Genomic DNA, 5444 nt, shown 5'->3' on the forward strand with positions numbered 1-5444 from the left:
TTTCACAGATTCAATCAAGCCTACATAAATTTACAGTGAAAGAACACCCCTTCTTCAGAAACACCTATTCCAACATTAAAATTACTAAATCAATGAGCGAACTTATCTATGTTATCTTTGATTTAGACGAAATTTCTGCTACATGAATATACTGTATATAACAACTTCGGAATTCAGTGGACACGAACAATGTGCAAGTGCTTGTAATCAAATGGCAATATATGCGTATGTTCTCATGATGTAACGCAGTTTCATGTGCTTCTGTCATGATGTTTAGAGAACTATTTGAGCGCCACCATAAAAGGTCCCCATATGAACCGATGGATTTCGCATATATCGGTGCGGACACGAAATTCATTACATGGAAATTAAGACTCTAAGTTTCAAAATATGAACCTTTATTACGGACTGTATCTGTATAATAAAAGGGTTTGTACATTTTTTATTATCTATGGGCTATGAGTTTCTTTATGGTGTCTTTGCTGTAATTATACAGGACAAAAAATAGTACACGGTTTGGTGGAAACGACGAGTTATGTGCGTGACTAATATTTCTGGGTCTTAAAGTTTGTAAACTTTTAGAGCTATATTTGTCTGGCCGTTGCTTATATATTATTTAGTCTTTAATAATTTCATAATTCTGCATATTGTTGCTCTTAACGTTACTAAAATTACATTGAGCTACTCCAAGGAAAGAGATGATGATGTAATAAAAAATGGCGGTATAAGATCAATTTTCGAATTATTTTGCTTTCATCAACGGTTGCGAAAATTATCATAGCTGATCATGCATGCTGGAGGTATTTACAATTACTACTGCATTTATATATCTACATTTGGCTGCTCTAAGATAAACTTTTATTATAAGTATTTCACTATAAAATCACTCAGTAGCAGAAGTGCCCATGATCTCGGTCAATATCGTTAGGTTTCAACCAATCACAAATGATCCACGTTCGACATGCAACATGTCCGGTTTAATTTATATTATGGAATACTAATATAGTCACAACTGCTGGGTATTAGTAAATATCAGAAACCATAAATGGAAAGGGAAGATGTGGGTAAAAAGAACAATTTAATGTACTTAGAAAGTAGTACCAGCTTTTTTCCTGGTGGTGTGTCGCTCCATCGAATGACCGATTTCTTCGTACTGGCTGTAATTTGTCCAAGGACAGAGTTTGTGTTGTCATAATTGAGTAGTAGCATGGCATCAATGTCAGACTGGGTATCAAACTGTCGAACTGGTATTAAAATAAAAATAAAATGAAACAAAATAAAATTAACCTACCTACCTACCTAGCTACATACATACATACATACATACATACATACATACATAAATACATGGATACATGCATGCATACATACATGCATGCATACATACATTCACGGCGTGTATATATTATACCATTCCAGAATGTATGTGTTCCATACCCTGAAGCGACATTCGTTCCTATCACATTATCCTTTCCACACTTTTCTCCTTCACACTATCCAAAAGCCCTTTATTCTACTTTAAAACTGTTCTGTCTGTTTTAGGAATGTATTCTGAGATAAGATAAATGCTTGCGAAAATTATCCTACCTGCTTTGAGAATTTTAAAAGGTTCTTTCATGTCAACATAACGCCATGTTATTTTTGTACTATATATATTGAATGAAAATGTTTCATTCATGTCCTCCTGTCTTGGGTCACCGTTGGTTATCGCACCTGTAAGAAAGATAGATGTTTTTGTAATTTGTTCTATATATACAGAGGTTTCAGTAATGCTAATTTTCTAATTAAGAATTAAGAACATTGGTGTACAGCACAATAGAATTGAGAACCTTTTTTTTAAAATTCCCCTCAAATTTAAGAAGCACAACAAGTAAGAAATGAAATAAGAATAATACAGGAGCAGTGAGAAGCAATAATTAGAAGTAATGAAAGAAAAGTCATGAAATCTGAAGGGGATACAATCGATAGATATGCAGGTAGGCATGCATTTTCTCTTTTAGATATAGTGAATCGTCTTTCAAGCCGGCATTGAAAAATCACGAGTTCGATTAAACAAGATACGTTTAGTATTGCATGCTATTAATTATATGTATGTTCATCTGCTGTATACGAGTTATGGATACTCAGTATTGTGACTGACGTGTTCCGATGAAAGAACTAAACCAGGTAAAAAATTTTAGATTGAGGTCATTATTTTCTTCTTAAATTGAGAATTTAATATTATTCGAAAGATCGCTCTTGCCTTCATTTACCAGCGTGTGCCTATTTCGATTGCTAGCCAGTTTAGGCATGAAAGACACAATATTTTACATGATGTGACTGTACTAATTAGATTACATAATTGGTATTTAAAAACCGTTGTTAAATTATCATAAAATTTATTTTCACACAAATTATGTTAAGCTTCCTTGATATGTGTTTCAATATTTTAGGAAAATATATTCTTGCTTCCTTTTTATTTTATTATAAAGGTTACTATTCATGGTCAAATAGGGTATGTACATATTGATACCAAAATTTAAAAAGAAGACACCCGTATTGTCTTCTCCTGTGCCTGACTGAATTGTTATAAAATAAAACAACAACAACAACAATATGTAGCAAAAGAACATTCACTCATAAAGCAACTTAAGGTCTCTCCAACTTTGATAACACACCATGCAAAACATTTAGTGAGCCAGACTCTTACTCGAAGTTCAGCTACTTGGTATTATGCTAGAAAACACACACATCATGGAGAATTTTATCCTATATGTAACTTAATACATTTTCAGGTCAGCGTCATTAAATATTACGAAAGGTATCTGAATAGTTATAAATACTTCGTGTGGAACGAATTATGTACTTTTTCCAAGATTCATTGACGCTGACCTGAAAATTGACTGAGATAAAATATGCATTGCTGTGTGGTGCGAACTATAACTGAAAACCAAGTTCTAGACAAGCAGGCAATAAACATTATTATCTACAAAACTCCTAAGGCTCTCAAGAGCATCCGCAAATCCAGCAACAGCCAGAAAAGAAGAATTTCAAGAAATATAGTGAATTAGAAATCTCCTCACAGTCGTTTCACATTTAGTTACAACAATATACTTTATCGTACCGTTGCCTACTATATAAACTTTTTTCCAGATTAGAACTGATGAAAGCTAAAAGTTATCCGTACAAAGGATATTAATTACTTTTTCTTATTTTCATATGATAGCCGTCGATTTAATGTGACATTGTAGTAATAACAACATATGATTTTATGTTTCTATTTTCTTATGCGTAGAAATTGTGTACATCGAGTCGACTGGGCATGCCATTGACATCATTAACACAATCATATTAATGCTCCCTTAGAAAAGCACGTGGCTCGAGAAGCTCATGATTCAATACTTGCAACACGTATCAATTATAACTTTTTCTTTATTTTTTGTTTCTTTCCTATGAGAGGCACATATAGCTAGATTCTACTTAGATAATTATTCAGATTTTCATAAAAGAGTACACAACCTGATGACCTTTATATTGAAATTAAATATTGCAAATGCATCGTTTCATATCATGACCATTAGAAGTAAGGTGCGCAAAGTCAGAAAATTCAAGGAACCACGACATTTGTGCAAAATAATTGTATACAAGTAAGTCATATACTTGTAATGAAGTGTGCTTTCAATTTACGTATATCTCTGTGGAAGTCCCACTTTGGCAGTCTGTCATACGTATATAGCTTCCAATTAACTGAACCATGGACGATACTGCATATTGCCTTCAATGTATTTTTTCCCAATTATTCGATTGTTTTGGCTTAATTGTCTGAAACATATCAATTTATAAACCACAGCATGTAAGATATGTTTGTACTAGAACATAACGCAGCGCCATGTCTAACACTATAACGATGAAGATTTAATCTTTGTTGTGTCTTTCAAAGCAATCAAATGTATATGTGAAGAAAAAGGTTACACACATTACAGAAATTGCAAATATTAGATACAATAAACGTGATCAACAGCCTTGAAAAATCGATGGTACCCTTATTTGAGTTATTGAAAATGAACTAGCATGCATGATGATGTACAGAATGAAGAGCAGTAAAAGCATCACTCATTTAACGGGCGTAATAATTAATTCAAGATTCGCTTCGTCACAAAATTCCGAGATGAATGGACACCATAATGTATAATGACATACAAGACTAAAGGGCAACATTGCTGGTGGGGCAAAGGAGCCATTGCCTTCGTCATCAACATCATCATCATCAGTGACATGTGGAAAGGAAAAGTAAATATTTAAATACTAGGTCAGGCTGATAGTTGATGCTGGTTTAATGTTCCTCGAGTACGAATGACATAGGAGAATTAAATAATCAACGAAGCATAGTAATATAAAATCCGAAAAAAATTTCGTCAACTTTGCCTGGAACAAAATTGATCTACATTCTAAAATATCTGAGGCAGTGGCCTCTAAAAATCTCGCCAAATATTTTATCCGTCGATAATCAATTTAGATAACTAATTTGCCACTTTGCTAGTTAGATAGAAGAAATTGATTATAATATATGAATTGGTGTTGGAGCTGTACAGAAAGATACCGTATCAGCATCCAATTCAGTCTATGCACAATTTGGAAGTGACCTGTAATGGTACCATAATGTATAGTTTCAACTCGTATCGTAGGCTGTACATCAAAAGGAGAGGTCACAATGTATAATGACCTCTTGTTCATAGACGAGCATTTAGCATACCAGATAAAGAAGATATATAGATCATGTTATGGTCCACTTACCGAGTGAGATTACGCGTTGTGTCGTTTCGTTTTGCAAAGATACAGCATGCTTCCAGAACAAAATCAAAGGTACTATCCACATCCTCTTTTTACTGGTATACAGTTTAGGTCAGCAAATGCAAGTTCAACAGTGCACTGTAAAAAAAAAAAAAATAAAAAAAAAAAAAAAAAAAAAGACAGAAAAGGCGCATCTTAAAATTATGCTAAATTCTTCAAAAGGTTTATTTCTAAATATTATTTATTCCTATAAATCTTTGAATTTTTCCATTTAGCTTGATTTTTCTCCATTGTTGCTTCTACTTCTGAGTATTGAGTTTTGCTCTTTTAGTTTTTATAGAACCTGTCAATAAATCCATAGCCGATCATAGAAATAAAGCATTTAAAAGTTTCTGAGCTGCACATGCAATATTCTGAAGACTTGCAAATATATACCTTTAACTGAACTTAAGTACATGACAGTATTTACAATTGTCAACACAATTTTGTTAACTGAGCAAAGAGCATACTATAACATCCAAACACTCTTACGTAACTCTCTGAAGGATATCAAAAGTGAAGATCCGGTACTTATAATATTTTATATTTGCTTTACAGCTAAGCTAAGATTTGACATTGTAATTGTATTATCTAACTTTGCAAAATTCGGATCGCTTAAGTACTCAGTTCTACCT

General features: G+C 33.0%; 1 long non-coding RNA gene across 1 annotated transcript; it reads right to left on the bottom strand.

Moving 5' to 3' along the window:
• Positions 1 to 1107: 1107 nt before the first annotated feature.
• Positions 1108 to 5060, bottom strand: LOC149771046 (uncharacterized). Its single transcript, XR_016418410.1, has 3 exons — positions 4774 to 5060; positions 1588 to 1713; positions 1108 to 1244 (listed from the first exon to the last, which is right to left on the bottom strand). It is a non-coding gene; the product is annotated as an uncharacterized LOC149771046 (long non-coding RNA).
• Between the last annotated feature and the right edge of the window lie 384 nt (positions 5061 to 5444).

Source organism: Sinohyriopsis cumingii, unplaced genomic scaffold, assembly GCF_028554795.1.
Source record: "Sinohyriopsis cumingii isolate HCF-2022 unplaced genomic scaffold, ASM2855479v2 utg002136l, whole genome shotgun sequence".
Lineage (NCBI taxonomy): Eukaryota > Metazoa > Mollusca > Bivalvia > Unionida > Unionidae > Sinohyriopsis > Sinohyriopsis cumingii.